Below are 22,641 nucleotides of genomic sequence, written 5' to 3'. Positions count from 1 at the left end.
CAACTTTTGAGGGTGTGAGGACACCCAGCAGGACTAAAAAAAACAAGACCTGACAAAGGGCGGATGAGCTCCTTGTGAGCCAATGGCCGTCTTCCATGGAAGAGATTAAAACCTCACCACGTATCTATGAATCGTACACTATCCACCTAGTTAGAAGAGACATGATGAACTTGGGCGCTGCACCATGTGCCTGGACCTGCCCAAGGCCTCCGCCTAAGGAAGGGCCGAGCTCGAAGAAGCAGTCGTGGCTGGAGGCCGACACAGCCTTGGGCTCGAGTTCAGTGGGGGCGGTGCCAAGGCAGCCAGTGAGAACAAACTGGAGGAGAGGCTGTACTCGGTGCTGTCACAAGATCGAAGAAGACGGAGGTGCATAGCCGCCAACCCTGGATTCGGGACGGCACCCGCTGCAGACTGACAACTTTTGATATGGCAACACTGGGTACAAACTTTTGGTGCAAACTAAAGGTCATCAGTCACGGTATTTGTGAAAGAGTAGACACCACCACAGAAAATGCCGGGGATAAATGATCAAAGTCGAAGAATTTTAATTAAAATGAGCAAATGGCTAGATTGTTGCTTTTGTTGGGGGTAAAGGAGACCAAGAAGTTATTCAATTCAGGGGGATAAAATTTCTTCCTAAAATTGAGGTGAGATTGGTTAGAAATCATTGATTGCGGGTCTCATTTTCAGTTAGAGGAGTGTTTCATCTCGTCAAGGGGAATCCTAGACATGTTTGACACAGTATGAGACATTTAAAGTTTGTAGAAAGATCACAAGAAACATAAGGTTGTAATAGTAGGTGATTTTAACTTTCCACATATTGATTGGGACTCCCATACTGTAAAAGGGCTGGATGGGAAAGTTTGTCAAGTACGTTCAGGAAAGTTTCCTTAATCAGTGCATAGATGTCCCAACTAGAGAGAATGCGATACTAGATCTCCTATTAGGGAGTGAGACAGGGCTGGTGACAGAAGTTTGTGCAGGGGAACACTTTGCGTCTAGTGATCATAATGAGTTTGTATATTCCTGTCAGAGTAAAACGCCATCCAGTACATGCTGAACCATTAATTTGTCCAGTCCCATCTACCTGTGCCCGGACCATAGCCCTCCATACCCCTTCCATCAATGTACCTAGGACTGGAAAATTGCAAATATTGCTCCACTCTTTAAGAAGGAAGGAAGCAGGCCACTTAGTCTAACTTCAGTGATTGGCAAGATGTTGGAGTCCACTGTTAATCTGAGGCTTCAGAGTAGTTGGAGGCACATAAGAAAATAGTCCAAAGCCAGCCTGATTTCCTTTAGAGGAATCTTGCCTGACAAATCTGTTGGAATTCTTTGAGGAAATAACATACAGGATAGACAGAGCAGAGCCAGTAGATGTTGTTTACTTGGTTTTTCTGAAGGCCTTTGACAATATACTGCACATGAGGCTGCTTAACAAGTTAAGAGCCCATGGTGTCACTGGAAAGATACTAGCGTGGAAAAAGATTAGGTGACTGACAGGAAGCAAAGAGTGGGAATAAAGGATACCATTTCTGGTTGTCTGATTAGTGCTATTTCCCATGGGTCCTTGTTCAGACTGCTCCTTTTCACATTAAATGTTAATGATTTGGATGAAAGAGTTATTGGTTTGATGGCCAAGTTTAAAGATGGTACAAAAGTAGATGAAGGGGATGGTAATGTTGAAAAAGCAGGGAGACTGCAGAAGGATATAGACTTTAGGAAAATGGGCAAAAAAGTGGCAGATGGAATATAGTGTCAGGAAGTATGTAGTCATTCACCTGGTAGAAGGAATAAAGGTGTAGAATATTTTCTAAATGGGGAGAAAATTAAGAAATCAGAGGTGTTAAGGGACTTGAGGGTCCTCATGCAGGATTCTCTAAAGGCTAACTTGAAGGTTGAATCAGTGGTAAGGAAGGTAAATGAAATGTTAGCATTCATTCCAAGAGGACTAGAATATAAGAGCAAAGATGTAATGCTGAGGTTTTATAAGGCATTGGTCAAACCACACGTGAGTATTGTGAGTAGTTTTGGGCTCCTTATCTAACAAAAGGTCTGCTGGCATTGGAAAGGGTCCAGTGTGAGTTCAAGAGAGTTATTCCAGGAATGAATGAGGAGCATTTGATGGCTTTGGGCCTGTCTCACTAGAATTTAGAAGAATGAGATGGAATATTATTAAAGCCTACCAAAAATTTAAAGGCCTGTAGTGGCAGAGTTTAAGATCAGAGGGCACAGGCTCAGAATTCAGTCATGCCCATTTAGAACAGAGATGAGGAAGAATTTTTTAAGGCAGAGGGTGTTGAATCTGTGGAATTCATTACCACAGACAACTTTGGCGGCCAAGTTAGTGGCTATATTTAAAACGGAAATTATTAGGTTCCTGATTAATCAGGGCTTCAAAGGTTGTGGGGAGAAGGCAGGAGAATGGGGTTGAGATGGATAAATCTGCCAAGATAGAATGACAGAGCAGATATGATGGCCCAAATAGCCTAATTCTGCTCCTATGTCTGCTGGTCTTATGCATACACTCTGATGCCTTTTCTCTACACACTTCAATGTCTTATTGCTGCTGCCCATCCCAATTCATTTTCCTGCAACACTCTCAAGTTTGCTTGATTGTTGAATGTTAGCTCGGTTTAGTTTTACCAGCCTCAAGGCATTTCCTTCAATTATCTAAATTGTCTTTTAAATACTGATGTGACTTCTGTTTTAATCAGTCTCTATATTCTGTAAAGCCACAATATTATCTTCAGAAATAGATGATAATTTACTGTTTTGTTTACCAGTCTTTTAGTAACTAATAACAGCATCTTTATTATTTGCTGCTGACAACCTGGAGGATTTAGGATTATTTGCAGCAATTAAATTGATGAATTCTGATTTTGAATGAACTTTTAGGTATACTCGCAGAGAGATTCTGAGAAATTGTGCATAAGTGCATACTGTCTGATCGCTGAATTTGTATCACATCTGCAAGGAAATACATTTTTCAATAACGTTCATTGAAATCACACGACAGTTATTTCAGTGAATTTGTGATTGACAATATGATATGTAAAAGTGAAGTGAATCAGCGCAATAATCCCATCCAGGGAGACTCCAAGGGCATATTGCCTGACTTTACAGAGAACCTACTGATTAAATAAAAGCTGTCCAAATCATAACTGATTTGATCTGAAAGGTACAGGAAGAAGAATTTAGAAGAAAATTACTGGAAAAATACACAAAGGTTTTACAATAACGTTTTACAGAATGTTTTGAGTAATCCTTGTCTTGAATCACAATAGTTCTCTTATTTAGCCTCTCATGGATGTATGAACTTATCCAGACTCAAGACAGATCTCTGTCTGCTTAGGACTTGCCTGTCCTAACCAATACTACTTGGCAGTCTGCCCAACATTTTATTTTCAAATTGATCAAAAACATAGAGATAGCCTGATTATAATGCGCCAAATATGACTTTGCAGTATTAGCCTATCAAAGAAAGTACCTCTTAGATGGGTCCTAAGTTTACCTTCAATTGCTCTCAACCCTAATCCACATATTTTATTCTACTTCTGATCCCTCAGCCTGCCAATCTTTTGACCTACCTGGTCTCTATCTAATTCTACTGTCTGGCACCACATAATTGTGATGCTCCCTCCCTGGCTAATCATGAATCTAATTGTTCTTCTAACCACTCCCTCATCACCTGATTCGAAGGAAAATTCAGGCCTTCTCCTCAATCCCCAACACAAGGCATTAGCTTCAATCCCTCCTGTCCCACTCCATCTCCATATGTCTAGATGCAGACTTATTTTCTCTCTCCCCACCACAAGCAAAGCCAAGGCTCCGATCTCTCTCCACCCACTTCAACATCTCTTGGCTAGATCATGAAACCGTATATTTCACTTCTTCTATATCTTTTACGTTTGCTTTTTCATCTTGAATGTGATTCTGGAACTGCTGGAGCCTGTGATTTGTGGTTTGAAGATCGTTTGAGTGTTCCAGTTCTTTGCAGTCTCCAAGAGTGCTTCAGGAGGCAGAGACACCATGCAGGATTCACATGGTGGGCAAGCTGCAAGCTAATGCTCGACTTCATTTCATCGATTAAATCTTCCATTGTTCATTGTGACGAGGGAGACTGAAACGTTGAGGTGAATGTGGAAGCTTGGTGATCATTTGGGTGCTTCAGTGCTCTGAGGTCTCCGAGAGGATTCCAGGAGACAGAGGCAGTGTGCGGGAAATTCGTGGCAAGAAGCCTGCAGGGCAGGGCACAAGCCATTGTTTGACTCCATTTCGCCGACTAAAGTGATGAGGGATATTGAAGCATCAAGGCGAGTGCGAGGGGTCAGTGTTGGCTGCCTGTCTTTTGATGGCTCAGCTACAGAGACAGAAAAGTCTGCTGCTGGGCCTGGAGAGTGTTCCCCAGGTTTTCTGCATTTTGGATGTGGACTTGGACTATAGACTTCTTTTCATTCTGATAGTTTTTTTTATATTCTGTGGTTTTTGCCTTTCTTGTTTTTCTGTGCAGGAGTGAGATTTAGGACCAATGTGGCTGTTCTATATTGTTCTTCATTTATGCGGGAGGAGGGATTTGGGGGGTGGAGGTGGTCGATGTTCCTGTTCCATTTTTGTTTGTTTTTTGTATGGGAAGGAGGGATTTTTGGGAGGTTGATGATCGTGCTTCCTTTCTTTTCTTTCTTGGTTTCATGGCTACCTGGAGAAGAAGAATTTTCAAGCTGTATACTTTGATAATAAATAAAGCTTTGAACCTTTGAACATCTGATCTAAGGCATAATTGTGTCTTTAGCCAGAAGTTACCTTGATCACTCTACCTGTCCAGCTGTGCACCCCTTACCTCCCCCTGTCCCCAACCAAAGTCAACTGAGAACTCAGCTAACAGACATACATTTCCATTCCAGTTGGAATGTAGCCACTTAGCTCTTGTTGCATTTGCTGATACAGTGGGTATTCCTGTAACGAGGGACCTTGATGAGGAAGGGTAGGACCCAAGTGCAGGAGTATCCAAGGCTAGGATAAAGAGACGGTACAAGACTGAAATGAGAACTGAGCACTAATCAGGACACTAGGCGATAACCCAAGTTGAGTTTATGGTTGAGCATTCAACCTCCGTTCAGGTTCTCCTTAAATACTGAAATCCTGGCACCAAAACATGGCACCTAATTAGCGGGGTGATTCTGAATCCTTAAAGGTGCCATGCCAGCTATCCATACTCCAGAGAGTGAGAACGTCGAAATTCCAGAAGCTGGCACATTGAGTGTTTTGTAGCAATTCAGAAATGTAATGCAGTTTGTGCTCCTGGTTGTCTTCTTGTTTGGTGTTGTCATGCTTCTAATATAAATGAATGAAAATCAGGTTTATTACCACTTTCTTATGTAACATGAAATTTATTGTTTTGTGGCAGCACTACAGTTCAAAGACAGAAAATTTCTCTAAATTGCAAAATTAGTAAATAGTGCAAAAAAGAAGAGTAATGGGGTATTGTCATGGGTTCATGAATCATTCAGAAATCTGACGGCAAAAGGGAAACAGCTGATTCCGAGTCACTAAGTATGGATCTTCAGGGTCCTGTACTTCCTCCCTCGTAGTAGTAACAGCAAGAGGGCCATTTTCTGGACGACGAAGGTCCTTAATGATGGATGTCGCCTTCTTATTATACCCAGTTGTTTCTATTGTTGTTAAGTTCAGGTTAACATCAGTTTTTCCAGTATGCCCACTGCACTCACATGCAGCAAGTGGGCTTGTCCTCTGAGTGAAGAAATTGTTTCTCTTTGATTCCTGCTAGTTGTCTTCAAGCATTAATGCAAGATCTTTTCATTTGGTGGTTTCAGGAAGAAAGGTTCCAATATCCGTCACCATGGGATCCAGTAACATTCACAATTCAGCTGAAGATGGCGGTGAAGACCAATTAAATTGACTATGCAATTGTGTGATGAAAAAAACAATAGGGGTTTTCTCCAAAATATATTGAGTAGGCAGAAATTGTTTTGATGAGTATCTTGCCATAAAGTTATTGTGATGCCATGTGAGGTATGATATCACTTTGGTATAAATTCCAATCAATGAATCGAAAATTGTGCAGGTTCCAGAATAAAGATGTTCAACTCTACAGCAAGGTTGAAAATTACTGCACACTCAGTACTGCCTTGAGCATTTAGGAGTCATGTGCAAATAAATTTATATTACCTATGCTGTAATATATACTGGCGTTATATTTTTATAATTTTAATATAGTTTATCACTTGTTGTAAGCTCATCACTCATTAATACATGAAAGGACAAATATATTTTTTCACATTGATGTGCAATGTTAATAATTCAAAATAACTGAATTATTATACAGATTATTATAACACCAACTTTTACACAGCATGCATTGAAATTGCATGAAATTCCAAAGCAGGCAGGATAGGAAAAGTCATGCAAGCAGACTGATTTAGTATGGATATGTTGATGTTTTGCTTCAATAAAAGTTCTTGGAATTGAGATAAGAATCTGCAAGGTGTGATGGAATAGCAAAAATGCATTGCCTATGTGTTATCTTGCTATGTTTGGCTGAGCTGGCCTGCAAACAAGCTTGATCTCATCCTTCAGCTATTCATTCTACCTTCAGTTTGCTTGGATAGAACGGTCTGATATTTGAACATAATGTAAATATAAAAAGTGCAACTCATTGATGTATCTCCAATGCATTCCACTAGAAGTAGCCTTATTTGTTCAATTAAAGCTTGATCCAAGGTACCTGTGTACAAACCAGTAAAAATCACAATCTAATTTTGCAATTAATGTAATTTCTGTAATCGGTGTAATTAATAGAGAATACTTTACCAGATCTAAACATAAGGAACCCAATATGAAATCGGTGACAGACAGATTAGAACTTGCACATTCACAGATAGGAGTAGAGATCTTCCAAACCAGCTAATGCTTGTAGGTAGAACTGACAACAGTTGTCACCAAATACTGCCCAGGCCAGGATTGTACTTTCAGCTTCATACAGTGGATCACAATGATTATAATGTAGAATTATGTTGTATGATTAGCCGATGCCGAGAAATGTGAGATTTGAACTTCCCAAAAACACCAATAACGTGTTTAGTTTTGAAATGTAATATTTTAACTGCCCTATCAATATTTTGCCCACTTCCCCTTTCTGCAACAGTCCACTACAGAATGTTATTCAAAATAACAAACTGTCTTGTTCTTAGACTTCAAATTGTTAGGACAGGACAAAACTAGAAATAGAAGTTTCTGATCTGATCTGCTGCATATCCAACCACCCCAAGTTATCCTGAGTGGATCGATTTTGCTGCTTCCATGAGCCAGTATTGTACTTTTCCAAATGGATACAATCTGACACTTCCTAATTGGGAAACCATAATCAGTGCAGATCAGTACTAACATCTCTACAATCCTCACCGACAATCAACATAGGTGCACCTTGAGGATGTGTGCTTAGCCCACTGCTCTACTTTCTCTATGCTCATGACTATGTGGCTAAACACTACTCAAGTGCCATCTGTAAATTTGTCTCTGACATCACTGTTGTTAGTAGAATCTCAAATGGCAGCGAGAAGGTGTACAAGCGTGAGATAGGTCAGATGGTTAAATGGTTTTGCAATAAAAATCTCACACTGAGTGCCAGCAAGACCAAGGAATTGAATGTGGACTTCAGGAAGAGGAAGTCAGGAGAAAACGCACCAGTCCTCAGTGAACAGCTTCAAGTTTCTGGGTGTTAACATCCCAGAAGATCTATCCTGGGCCTCAGAGAGTGATGCAATCACAAAGAGGGCATGCCAATGGCTCTGCTTTGTTAGGCATTTGAGGAGGTTGTCTGTGTCACCAAAGACTTGTACATGTTTATAGATGTACAATAGAGAACACTCTGTTTGGTTCTTGACAGCCTGGTATGAAGGCGTTCATCTCTTTGCACTGTCCTGCTGCAAACAACAAATTTCACATCATCAAAGCTTCAATTCAGGGGGAAAACAGGTCAACGTTTCAAGCCAAGACCCTTCATCAGGATTGATGAAGTCCTACTATAAGATCTTGCTTCAAAGTGTTAATTGTTTTTTCAAATCTATCAATGCTGTCTGATTTGATGAGTTCCTGTAGCATTTTGTGTGTTTTGTTCAAGATTTCCAGCATCTACAAAACCTTTTGTGTTAACATCATCTTCGTTGACAGTCTGCAAATACTTCCTGGGGAAAATACATTCCCCACTTTCAATATGATCCTTCTTCCTTTTATTCTATGGACCACCAAACTCTCCTATCTGATTCCTTCCTTTAGCTCTTGCACCTATCACTTCCCAGCTTCTCACATCATCCCACCTCCACCACCCGTCCACCTTCAGCCTCTCCTGGTCTCACCTATCATCTGCCAGCTTGTATTCCTGCTCCTTCCCCCATATTCTTAGTCCGGTTTCCCTTCCTTTCTAGGCCTGGTGAAGGGTCTCGATTTGAATGTTGACAGTTAATTTCCTATCATTAATGCTGCCTGAATGCTTTCTGCCTTTTGTGTGTGTTACTCAAAATTTCCAGCATCAGCAAAATCTCTGGTGCCTTTCTGGGGCACTACTGAGATCACAACACATTATAGACCAAAACCACAAACTACAGATACTGTATATTATTAACATATAGTGCACTTAATTCATATTGTGAATAGAGTCTTAGAGTTAACACAAGATTAGTGCAATCTGGCCCAGTTTCTCTATGGGAAGTAAAGGCAGAAAAATTAAATGAGAATTCAGAATTTATGAATGCAGTTTGTCACAAAGTGTTTTTAAATGTACGGTAAGAAAATTATTTTTGAAATATAGGAGTTTAGGAGTTGGGATATAATGTTGAAATTGTACAAGGCATTGGTAAGGCCAAATTTGGAGTATTGTGTACAGTTCTGGTCACCAAATTATAGGAAAGATGTCAACAAAATTGAGAGAGTACAGAGAAGATTTACTAGAATTTTAACTGGGTGTCATCTCCTAAGTTACAGAGAAAGGTTGAACAAGCTTGGTCTTTATTCTTTGGAGTGTAGAAGGTCGAGGAGGGACTTGATAGAGGTATTTAAAATTATGAGGGGGATTAATAGAGTTGACCTGGATAGGCTTTTTCCATTGAGAGTAGGGGAGATTCAAACAAGAGGACATGAGTTGAGAGTTAAAGGGCAAAAGTTAAGGGGTAACATGAGGGGGAACTTCTTTACTCAGAGAGTGGTAGCTGTGTGGAATGAGCTTCCAGCAGAAGTGGTTGAGGTAGTTTCGATGTTGTCATTTAAAGTTAAATTGGATAGCTATATGGACAGGAAAGGAATGGAGGGTTATGGGCTGAGTGCAGGTCGGTGGGACTAGGTGAGAGTAAGAGTTCGGCACGGACTAGAAGGGCCGAGATGGCCTGTTTCCATGCTGTAATTGTTGTATGGTTATATGGTTGTTATATGGAAATTCAAAGGGAAAACAAGGCAGGATATTTACCCCAATTGTGGTTAAGTTAAAGGGTTAAAAGAAAAAATGACCAAAACTGGAACCTATTAATATATGCGAAAAAACTATTGGAACTTGGAAATTTACAGTGATCATAATACTAATTGTGGTTGTCATGGGAGATTTTAACATGAAGGTCAATTGAGAAAATGAAGTTGGTAATGGACCTCAAGAGGGTGAGTTTGTTGAATGCTTAAGAGATAGCTTTTTAGAGCAGTTTGTCGTTGAGCCTACTAGGGGATCAACTATACTGGATTGGGTGATATCTAATGAACCAGAGGCGATTAGGGAGCTTACGGTAAAAGAACCCTTAGGAACCAGTGATCACAATATGATTGTGTTTAACTTGAAATTTGACAGGGAGGAAATAAAGTCTGATGTAGTAGTATTTCAGTGGAATAAGGGAAATTACAGTAGTATGAGAGATGAGTTGGCCAGAGTAAATTGGAAGGAGCTGCTGGCAGGGATGTTAGCAGAGCGGCAATGGCATACATTTCTGGGAAAAATGAGGAAAGTGCAGGACATATGTACAGTATTCCAAAAATGAAGAAGTACTCAAATGGTAAAATAGTACAAGCGTGGTTGAAAAGGAAAGTCAAAGTTATTGTAAAAGCAAAAGAAAGGACATACAACAAAGCAAAAATTAGTGGGAAGATAGAGGATTGGGAAGTTTTTAAAAACATACAGAGAGCGACTAAAAGAATCATTAGGAGGGAAAAGATGAAATATGAAAGCAAGTCTGCAAATAATATTAAAGTGGATAGTAAAAGCTTTTTCAAGTACGTAAAAAGTAAAAGAGAAATGAGAGTGGATATAGGACCAGCAGAAAATGTGGCAGGAGAAATAATAAGGGGGGGACAAGGAGATGGCTGATGAACTAAGTGAGTATTTTGCATCAGTCTCCACTGTGTAAGACACTAGCAGTATGCTTGATGTTGTAGTGGGTGAAGGAAGAGAAGTAGGTGCAGTTACAAGAGAGAAGGTGGTCAAAAAGCTGAAAGACCTAAAGGTACTAAGTCACCCGGACCAGAGGATCTGCACCCTAGGGTTCTGAAAGAGGTAGTGTTAGAGATTGTGGTGGCATTAGAAATGACCTTTCAAAAATCATTGGACTCTGGCATGGTTCCAGAGGATTCGAAAATTGAAAATGTTACTCCAGTCTCTAAGAAAGGAGGAAGGCAGTAGAAAGGATATTATAGACCAGTTAGCCTGACCTCAGTGGTTGGGAAGATGTTGGAGACAACTGTTAAGAATGAGATGAAGGAGTACTTGGTGAAACAGGACAAGATAGTACAAAATCAGCATTATTTCCTTAAGGGAATATCCTGACTGATGATCCTATAGGAATTCTTTGAGTAGATTACAAGTAGGATAGATAAAGGGGATGCAGTAGATGTTGTATATTTGGACTTTCAGAAGGCCTTTGACAAGGTGTCACACATGAGGCTGCTTACCAAGTTAAGAGCCCATGGTAATACAGGAAAATTGCTAACATGGTTAGAGCATGGGTTGATCGGTAGGAGTCAGCAAGTGGGAATAAAAGTATCCTTTTCGGGTTGGCTACCAGTGACTAGTGGCGTTCCACAGGGTCGATGTTGAGACCACTTCTTTTTATGCTGTATATAAATGATTTAGATGATGGAGTAGATGGCTTTGTTGCCAAGTTTGCAGATCATACAAAGATTGGTGGAGGGGCAGGTAGTGTTGTGGAAACAGGTAGGATGCAGAAGGACAGATTAGGAGAATGGGCAAGAAAGTGGCAAATGAAATATAATGTTGGAAAATGCATGGTCATGCACTTTGGTAGTAGAAATAAAGGTACGGACTATTTGCTAAATGGGGAGAAAATCCAAAAATCTGCTATGCCGAGAGACTTGGGAGTCCTTGTGCAGAACACCCTGTAGGTTCAACACCATTCTCCCTGCTCTTCTGGGGGAGAAGCTGACAGCAATGCAGGTGGATGCTTCCCTGGTGTCATGGATTCTTGACTACCTGACTGGCAGACCACAGTACGTGTGCTTGCAACACTGTGTGACCGACAGAGTGATCAGCAGCACTGGAGCTCCACAGGGAACTGTCTTGTCTCCCTTTCTCTTCACCATTTACACCTCAGACTTTAACTACTGCACAGAGTCTTGTCATCTTCAGAAGTTTTCGGATGACTCTGCCATAGTTGGATGCATCAGCAAGGGAGATGAGGCTGAGTACAGGGCTATGGTAGGAAACTTTGTCACATGGCGTGAGCAGAATTATCTGCAGCTTAATGTGAAAAAGACTAAGGAGCTGGTGGTAGACCTGAGGAGAGCTAAGGTACCGGTGACCCCTGTTCCATCCAGGGGGTCAGTGTGGACATGGTGGAGGATTACAAATACCTGGGGATACGAATTGACAATAAACTGTACTGGTCAAAGAACACTGAGGCTGTCTACAAGAAGGGTCAGAGCCGTCTCTATTTCCTGAGGAGACTGAGGTCCTTTAACATCTGCTGGACGATGCTGAGGATGTTCTATGAGTCTGTGGTGGCCAGTGCTATCATGTTTGCTGTTGTGTGCTGGGGCAGCAGGCTGAGGGTAGCAGACACCAACAGAATCAACAAGCTCATTTGTAAGGCCAGTGATGTTGTGGGGATGGAAGTGGACTCTCTGACGGTGGTGTCTGAAAAGAGGATGCTGTCTAAGTTGCATGCCATCTTGGTCAATGTCTCCCATCCACTACATAATGTACTGGGTGGGCACAGGAGTACATTCAGCCAGAGACTCATTCCACTGAGATGCAGCACAGAGCGTCATAGGAAGTAATTCCTGCCTGTGGCCATCAAACTTTACAACTCCTCCCTTGGAGAGTCAGACACCCCAAGCCAATAGGCTGGTCCTGGACTTATTTCATAATTTACTGGCATAATTTACATATTACTATTTAACTATTTATGGTTCTATTACTATTTATTATTTATGGCGCAACTGTAATGAAAACCAGCCGACCCTGAGTGCATCCGTCTGAAAACTCTGAGCTTCCAAGCAGCCTCTCCGATACAGCCTCCCGAGCGCCATCCTCTGCCGAGTGCCTTCGAACTCTCCCCAGCCGCTGAAACACGCAAAGCCGAGGATTTCGGGGCCTTCAGCTCTGGAGATTCCAGTTACCACACAGGAGCAGCAGGAGCAAAGCAGAAATTTCAGAAGTTTTGCAGATGTTCGGCTGTGCTCTCACGTCTGTCTCCATCGATCAGGATTGTGCACAGTCCCCTACTTGACAAATAACAGATATTCATCACTGAAGTGGCCACACGCACTGTCGTCGCGCTGTCATCTTCTCCCCCCTCCTGGGAGAATTTGGGCCCCTCATCTTAGAAAAGATGTGATGGCATTGGAGAGGCCCCACAGGAGGTTCATAAGGATGATTCCAGGAATGAAAGGGTAATCATACGAGGAACATTTGATGGCTCTGGGTCAATACTTGCTGGAATTCAGAAGGATGAGTGGGAATCTCATTAAAACCTTTCGAATGTTGAAAGGCCTAGACACAGTAGGTGTAGAAAGGTTGTTTCCCATGATGGGAGAGTCTAGGACAAGAGGGCACAGCCTCAGGATAGAAGGGCGCCCTTTCAGAACAGAGATGCGGAGAAATTTCTTCAGCCAAAGGGTGGTGAAGTTGTGGATCTTGTTGCCACGTGCAGCTGTGGAGGCCAAATTGTTGGGTGTACTTATGGCAGAGATTGATTGGTTCTTGATTGGATATGGTACCAAAGGTTACGGGGGGAAGGCTGGGAACCGGGGTTAAGGAGGAGATAAAAGAAAAGGATCAGTCATGATTGAATGGCAGAGAAGACTCGATGGGCCAGATGGTCTAATTCTGCTCCTATGTCTTATGGTCTTATAGTCTAATTAGAGATAGCAAATAGTAAAAAAAAAAATTGCAAATTGTGATATGGATTGCACTGCCTGAAGGGTAGTAGAAGCAGATCAATATTACTATTCCTGAGAAAATTACGTAACAATTGGAAGGTAAAATCATTGCTAGTCAAAGGGGAAAGCACTGGGAAGTCGCAGTAGGGCCACAGTTACAGCTCCAGGGACTCAAGCTCAATTGCAACCTCAGGTGCTGCCTTTATGGAATTTGCAAATTCTCTCTGTGACATTTGGATTTCCTCTGGGTACTCTAGATTCCTTAGTGCAGATTAATGGCAAAATAATTCATCAGGAGTTGATGGGCCTGTGTGAGGGCAAATGAGGGATACAAAGAAATAATGAGATTGCCTCTTCGGCAATGGGCCTATTCCTGTTTCATTATAGGATCAATCATTCAAATCTCACAAACAGTTGGCAGAGTGGAACATGAAGTTTCTTCACCACGTTACACTACTTTGTAATGTTATTTTCTGCTGTGGAGCTAAAGAATTACGTATGTGTCTACTATTGTACGTTTGTATTTTCCCAAAACATAGTTTCAAGATTAAATTCAGATTCTTGCCTGAAAGAATGAGCAGCCCAAAATTGAAAGTGAATTTTCTTTGTTAAATCATGCTTTACTTTCTTTGATTATTTTATTTTTATTTAATGTTTATTAAAGAAGGGGTAGTAAGTAGGCAGTCATTCCTCGGAATCTCCAGGCTTGCGGCCAGGTCTGAAACCTACTTCAAGCATTTTTGAGATAAGTCTGTAAAATGGTGGACAGACACCCACCACAAAATATGTGAATCTGTTTAAATCAGCCATTGGGGTCTGACACCAGTGATTTGATTCTCGTTCAAATGGCCAAGGTTGCAACCTAAAGCTTTAGATACCTATTGGTGGATGCTGAGATAGAGGAAGCAACAGTGGCGATTTTCTAAAATTTTCTGTACTCTGGGCCAGATCCGGCAGACTTGAAGGCACCAAAACCACCTGTGCAATTCAAAATAGATGGGGAAAAAACTATAGATCAGTTGCACTGACATCAATTGGTGGGAAAATGTAATGTTGAAGATGTGATGACTGGGCACTTGAAAAGTCATTAAGTAATTAGGCACCGGTTTTATAAAACAGAAATCATCCTTAATAAATCTCACGAGCTTCTTTGAAGTAGTAACTAGCAAGGTAAACAAAGAAAGACTATTACATGTGATATATCTGGGATTTTTAAAAAACATTTGACATCCTTGATGTGTGTAAAACTACTGACTCACAGGGAAAGGGTAATATTTTAACATTGAAGATTGGATTAAGAGAGTTAGAATAAATTTTGTTTTGGTTTGGCAGACTTAGTCATGGGATACCAGAGAGATCTGTATTACTTTTTCCACTATATAGATTTCTCTTAATGTCCTAGATCAAATGCCAAAATATAATATATCCAAAGTTGCTACTAGGTGGCTTTCTAAGAAATTACAAATGGATTTAGAGATGTAAAGAAGGAGAAACCAAGCCAATTATAATACAGAGAAATGGGTGTTTATTCACTTTGTTGAGAAGAACAGAAAAACAGCAATTTTTGAAATCGTCTTTTTTTAACTGCAGATTGAAAGACTAGGAAGGAAGTTTTTCTGCAATTGTCCTGAAATTTCATGAAAGCACACATATGGAATAATGCATGAAAATTGCCCTGTACATCTGATTTGAACTTCTGTCTCCTTAAAATATATGCTCTCTGCTATTAAGTACTTCAACCCTTGTTTCCCCAATACTGGCTCTGTCCTCCACCTCTGCTCATAACTTTTTATCCAGTTTCACAGGAAAATCTTGCAAATATGTGAAGTGACCCTCAGATATTGAAGTTTATTCTTTTTACTCTATTTTTACATGACCCATGAGGCCAAAGAGTTTACCACAGGCTTTGAAAGAAACCTTGGCAAGTTGCCACCATTCCTTTTCATACATACTGTGCCCACTCTGACCCTATTGCACTGGAAATGGAAAAGGAGATGTTTAGAGTGATTAGCAGGCTGTGTTATCCTGGATGATGTTAAATCTGAAGATTTATTGAGACTCCATCCAGATGATATTCTTCACTTATCCATTGTACAAGGTGGAAAGGCTTTGCAAAGTCACCAGATAAATCATGACCACAGAATACCCAGATTCTGATCTGCTTGTGTTGATGCACTATTTTAGTGGTTGGTCTACTTCAGTATCTGATTTATGATGGCCCGTAATATGACGGGGATTGACCAATGTTGTTTAATGTGAAAGGGAAATGGTTATGTATCCTCTCACTGGATATGATCATTGTACTTGTTTGTTTCTAATCTTATTTGCCAGACCATCTCACATCGGAATATTGTCTGGGCATTTCATTGTCTAAGCCTTATAATGCTAAGCAGGCTCCTTATTAGAAATTAGGGTAGTTTTCACTTCCTTACATGATATCAATTGAGGACCTGTCTCCAATGCCAGCTTCCTTAATTCTCCTCTTCTTCTTCCTCCTTCCTGCTGTGCTTTATTCACATAAAGGTTTATACACATGGTGTTCCCCAAGTCACAGCAAAGCAAGAGGTAGCAGCTGGAATGAATAGGAATGAGCATCCAGCCCTTGTCCAAATGATCTAAATCTGTGTTTCATTGACCTGACCATTGGCTCCATTATTTTTCTGGTGTCTTCATGACTCTTGTTTTTGTAGCCCACATACTGATGTCAAGAAGTATGTATATTAGGATGGATCTTCTTCCCCAAGAACTACTAGAACTATACTTCTGTTGTGTGGGAAGGAATATAGAGTTCACGGCTGGTAGATGCAAAATATGTGAATGGTGAAGCTCCCTGAGTGCTTCGTGCCGAGCATGATTATTATTTAGATGTAGTTACTTCTCCTTTGTAGATCAGGTGAGTAAAATTTATTGCTGCAAGGATGGAATTGATCTCCAATTGCAATATGAAGAAACTTGCTTTCTCTGCAAAACATACTCATTGGTTACCCACTATTCTTCACTCCGGGTGCTTTAACCATCATTATGGAGAAATATGCAGCGAACTACACATTAGCGTTGGCAGTTGAAGCTCTGCCTTCGACATGTGGCATATCTCAGTGACTAGTTCCATGGAAACATCAATGTCCAATAACATTGCTCCTTAGGAAAAGGAATGTATGGCCTCAGCCCCTTACAAGCTCTCTGAACCAAACATTCCTCTTTTTGCCTTGCTCTACCTCCTGACTCTTCTGCCAACTTAGCCTGACTTCTGACCCTTCATCTCTGTCTGTCATATAGCATAACCATCAGGATGACAACCAAAACAGCATTTCTCCAACAAAAGCATACCCCTTGAACTCATAAAAGGTGTTAACTAATCGTCACAGATGTGTTTTACATTTGCAGAAGTTACTTTTAGCAAATATATTTTAAAAAGAAGATGCTGGAAACCTGTCAGGCCACAATTGTAGGAAGATAAAGTTGAAAGTGCAAAGTAAATTTATTATCAAAGTACATATATGTCACCATATACAATCCTGAGATTCATTTTGTTGTAGGCATAATCAGTAAATCAATTATAAAATAATAACCATAATAGAATCAATGAAAGACCACACCAACTTGGGTATTCGACCAGTGTGCAAAAGACAAACGGAGCAAATACAAAAATAAAGAAGTAATAATAATAAATAAATAAACAATAAATATCGAGAACATGAGATGAAGAGTCCTTGAAAGTAAGTCCATAGGTTGTGGAAACATTTCAATAATGGGGCAGTGAAATTGAGTGAAGTTCTCTGCCTTGGTTCTAGAGCCTGATGGTTGAGGGATAATAACTATTCCTAAACCTGGTGGAGTGAGTCCTGAGGCTCCTGTACCTTCTTCCTGATGGTCCCAGTCAGATGGGAGAATTTCCTGGGTGGTGTGGGTCCCTGGTGATGGATGTTGATTTCTTACAACATTTTGTGTAGATATGCTCAATGGTGGGGAGGGCTTTAACTGTGATGGACCGGACTGTATCCACTATTTTTTGTAGGATTTTCCATTCAAGGGCATTGGACATAATGTTTCTGTTTGAGAATTTCCAGCACCATTTTTTGTTGTTTTCCTTATCTGCAACACATTTCCCTTCAAGTATGTCTGCTTCTAGTCAGTCACCAACAAATCACCAAGTCATTTATGATATCCATAAATATCAAAATGATTTGCGATACTGTTTAGCATTTTTCACACATGGTTAGCACATGATACTACCAACACACTTCCAACTATTGCATTCAAAAGGTTCAAGGATTCATATATTATCAAAGCATGTAGCCATATACAACTCTGAGATTTGTCTTCTCCAGATAGCCATGAAACAAAGAAAGATCATGAAGTCGTTCAGAGAAAGACACCCCCCACCGCACAAAAAAGAATGTTATCCTGATCACCAACTCCCAAAACCCCCTTCCCTCACCCACACAAAACAGGAACAGAAACATCGACCTCCAAAAGACGTTCCCCTGCACAAAAAAACTAATAGAACACAACAGAACATCAACCCTCCAAACACCCTCCCCTTGCACTACCAAATGGAAAACAAACAGGTGATAAAAAAACATAGAAAATAAGAACCGTATGTCTAAAAAAAGTCCACAGTCCATAACACAGAACCATGATACCTTCCTCCAATATCATCGAAAGAGAGAGACACCACATGATTCAGAGAGATCTACCGGCCTGCCACAGCGAGCCACACAGCGACGGGCCGCTCACAGATTCCTTCTCTGGTAGCGATCTAAAGGAATGCAGTCAGCACTGAACTCTCGCTTGTCTTCCATATTCGCCTTGATGTCACAATCTTCCTCGACGTTTTAATCGACAATTAATAGCTGCTTTAAGTAGCAAAATGGAGTCGAACATCAACACATGCCCTGTCTCAAAATTTCCTTGCAGAAGGCTATTCGAGTACACACTCACTTCCCGGAATCTTCTCAGAGGCAGCAAAGCACTGGATCACTCAAACAATAACTGTAAATCGCAGGTTGTAACAGTCCCAGAAACACACTTAAGGTGAAAATAAGATGTAAAACAAGTAAAAAAAAAGGTCATACTGAGAAATAAACTTTATTATTTAAAAATCAGGACTTGCAGTGCTGAAAACTGTACTGCAGACCCAATTTTGCAGTTACCAATTTCAGCTCGTCTACCCCATCCCAGTTCAGGTGAAACTTGAACTGAAAACAAATGTAGTATATAATCTTCAATCCAAGGTCATTTCATTTTTCAAAAATTGGGAAATTAGTAACTTCCATTCCAAACTCTTAAATTATTTTTATTCATACAAATTTAAAATATTATTTCTAATCACAGTGACTGTTTCTCTTCAGGCATAAGAATATCTAGTGTGCAATTGTATATTGTATTTCAGAAACAAAACTACTCAGATACAAACGGTATTTACTCCAAAGTCACTTGAAGTTTGTTATATCAAATAGTTGTCTGGTATTCTATTTATATTATCTGAAACAATAACATGAGCCAAGTCTTAAATTATTCCCAGATGATATTGTGCATTAGAATTCAGCATGTCATAGCTTTACAAACTATTTAAAGTAATTATTTATTTAAAAGGTGCTATTCCTCCTTTTAGACCATATTTCACCTCATGATGCAGGGAGATGTCACAGCCTCCACATGTCAAATGCAAAATAAACAACACTTAAGAAAGATTCTTGTCTTATGGAGGGATATAAGTGATATCAGAGTTCACAGAGCAGGGGTTTATGATTTTTTTAAAAAAACAGAGCCTAGAAATTAAATTATTAGGTTATGGAAGGCAATATGTAAAATATGGTGTTTTATAGTAAAATGTGCAGATTTGTGCTTTGAGGTAATTTTGTCCATATGAATTCACTGACAATTGTTAGCAAGTAATTCAGACTGTACAATTAATGTCCAAAGGACACTGAATAGAAAAGCAAAAAAAAACAATTATTATTTGTGCACCTGTAATATTTTATAGCATAGCAAATTTCCAGTGATACTATGGTATTTTATATTTTTGTCTCTGAGAACTTGTGAAGTGAGCATTAACAGTAATGAGTGCTACATTATTCACCTCAGGATGCTGCTGATATCCGACGATTCAGTGCACAATTAAGATCTGTTAAATCATTTAGAGTCAACACCACTCAAGGAAACCAAATTGCATAGGCATGGTGCCGAGTATATTCCTCTGATTTACAAACCAACGTTTGCCCCAGGCTGCATCAAACCCAGAAGCTTGTTTCGGAGTTTGCTGCCAGTTTCAACCACATTTTTTGACAAGTTGATACTGGAGAACCATAAAGATAATTGTTGCTGTTAATTTACACCAGGCTACCTGCAGAAAAGTGCGAATCAACATTGTTACAGAAAAGAAGTTATTCTATAGCTGAGTTTCTCAACCTGCTGTTGGCAAGTCATTGCAAGTCACTACATCCAATGCGTCAACACAGAAGTAATTTTCAGTGTATCTTTATTGATGAAATTTATGTTTCATACTATGGCCATTTTCTCCGAGAGTATATTTCTTTATATAATTTAATTAGCTCAAGATTCACTGAAGTTTTGTCAAGAGTAAATTTGTTGGGCAGAAAGAGTATCTTTTAACAAAGAGCAGATCTTATAAAAACATGATAAATGAATATTTTTATACATTTGAGATGCTGTTGTGCCTACTGCAATGACTCTCTTATGTATACTGTATATTATTCCATCCATTGTTTTATTGATTGCAATAAAGTTTCAGGCCTGTTTCCTTCTCCCCAATCATGCCCACTTACACATAATCTCTCTTCCAATACAAACCATCATTTAGAAATACCAACCTTATAGTTCCCACTCCCCACACTTCCCGTTTCTACCTCCTACCCGAGATCCACAAACCTGCCTGTCCAGGTAGACCCATTGTCTCAGCTTGCTCCTGCCCCACCGAAGTCATTTCTGCATACCTCGACACAGTTTTATCCCCCCTTGTTCAATCCCTTCCTACCTATGTTTGTGATACTTCTCAAGCTCTGAAACTTTTCGATGATTTTAAGTTCCCTGGCCCCCACTGCTTTATTTTCACCGTGAATGTCCGGTCACTATATACTTCCATCCCCCATCAGGAAGGTCTCAAAGCTCTCCGCTTCTTTTTGGATTCCAGACCGAACCAGTTCCCCACTACCACCACTCTGCTCCGTCTAGCAGAATTAGTCCTTATTCTTAATAATTTCTCCATTTCCGACACCTCCCCCCCTTTCTAGATCTTTCTGTCTCTATCTCTGGAGACAGCTTATCTACTGATGTCTACTATAAGCCTACTGACTCTCACAGCTATCTGGACTATTCCTCTTCTCACCCTGTTTCTTGCAAAAATGTCATCCCCTTCTCGCAATTCCTCCGTCTCCACCGCATCTGCTCTCAGGATGAGGCTTTTCATTCCAGAACGAAGGAGATGTCCTCCTTTTTTAAAGAAAGGGGCTTCCCTTCCTCCACCATCAACTCTGCTCTCAAACGTATCTCCCCCATTTCACATACACCTGCTCTCACTCCATCCTCCTGCCACCCCACCTACCTCACCTACCACCCCACCAGCCTCCGGGTCCAACATATAATTCTTCGTAACTTCCGCCACCTCCAGCGGGATCCCACCACTAAACACATCTTTCCCTCCCCCCCCTTTCTGCTTTCCGCAGGGATCGCTCCCTACGCGGCTCCCTACGCGACTCCCTTGTCCATTCGTCCCCCCTATCCCTCCCCACCGATCTCCCTCCTGGCACTTATCCTTGTAAGCGGAACAAGTGCTACACATTCCCTTACTCTTCCTCCATTACTACCATTCAGGGCCCCAGACAGTCCTTCCAGGTGAGGTGACACTTCACCTGTGAGTCAGCTGGGGTGATATACTGCGTCCGGTGCTCCCGATGCGGCCTTCTATATATTGACGAGACCCGACGCAGACTGAGAGATCGTTTTGCTGAACACCTACGCTCTGTCCACCAGAGAAAGCAAGATCTCCCAGTGGCCACACATTTTAATTCCACGTCCCATTCCCATTCTGAGATGTCTATCCATGGCCTCCTCTACTGTAAAGATGAAGCCACACTCAGGTTGGAGGAACAACACCTTATATTCCATCTGGGTAGCCTCCAACCTGATGTCATGAACATTGACTTCTCAAACTTCCGCTAATGCCCCACCTTCCCCTCGTACCCCATCCGTTATTTATTTACATACATACATTCTTTTTCTCTCTCTCCTTTTTCTCCCTCTGTCTCCCTCATTATACCCCTTGCCCATCCTCTGGGCCTTCCCCCCTCCCCCTTTTCTTTCTCCCTAGGCCTCCTGTCCCATAATCCTCTCATATCCCTTTTGCCAATCAACCATCCAGCTCTTGGCTCCATCCCTCCCCCTCCTGTCTTCTCCTATCATTTTGGATCTCCCCCTCCCCCTCCCACTTTCAAATCTCTTACTAGCTCTTCTTTCAGTTAGTCCTGACGAAGGGTCTCGGCCCAAAACGTCGACTGTACCTCTTCCTAAAAAGTTGCGTTCGTCAGCAACTTTTATGCGTGTTGTTTAGAGATACCAGTTGCCACAAAAAATTGGTAGTCATACTCCAGTTTTTGCTATTTCATATAACGTTGAGCTATCTTTAAAAACATACATAATATTAGTATTGATTTTGTTTTAAAATTGAAGTTGACCAGGGACTTACAGGGAGTTACAAGGATAAGATGATAATCACCCCTGATATGGTATAGATTTGGAATCTTAATGTGAGTGGGTAATCTGACTACTGGAGATGCAGGAGATACTGAAGATTTCTGGCATTTTTTAGTTTTTGAGTCAGTGTAAAGGAAAAAGATGCATGATAGTCTAATCATAATTTATGTATGATAACAACCTGGAACAAGCTCCAAAGGATAGAGAACCCTCAAAATTCATTTGCACTTGAGCAGAAAATGCTGAGGCTGTAATGAATGAGTTGTTCACAAATACATTTGTAAGTTTAATCAGCAAATGGAATCATACTCTTTTAATATCACTCAACACTTTAGAATGTGCTCAAAGCTTTTATCTTGTTTCTTCAGCTAGCTTATTAACAACGTGCATCAGGATTATGTTGGAAGAATTGCTCTTTTTCAGACATAAGGAAAAGTTAGGGAAAAGGCAGAGGCTGTGGGAAATCATCTTTGCATCCTGATCCCACCATTATGGTTTCCAACTGTATCTCCAACCTCAAACTTTGTGTTCAACCATCTT

At 40.7% G+C, this 22,641-nt stretch overlaps 1 protein-coding gene across 3 annotated transcripts in view; it reads left to right on the top strand.

Annotated features, from left to right (window-relative positions):
- LOC140211113 (contactin-4-like) overlaps positions 1-22,641 on the top strand; it is a 2,284,382-nt gene that overhangs the window by 2,192,128 nt on the left and 69,613 nt on the right. The gene's annotated exons all lie outside the window — the stretch shown is intronic.

Source organism: Mobula birostris, chromosome 16, assembly GCF_030028105.1.
Source record: "Mobula birostris isolate sMobBir1 chromosome 16, sMobBir1.hap1, whole genome shotgun sequence".
NCBI classification, from domain to species: Eukaryota; Metazoa; Chordata; class Chondrichthyes; order Myliobatiformes; family Myliobatidae; genus Mobula; species Mobula birostris.
This window is presented reverse-complemented; position numbering and strand designations above follow the sequence as displayed.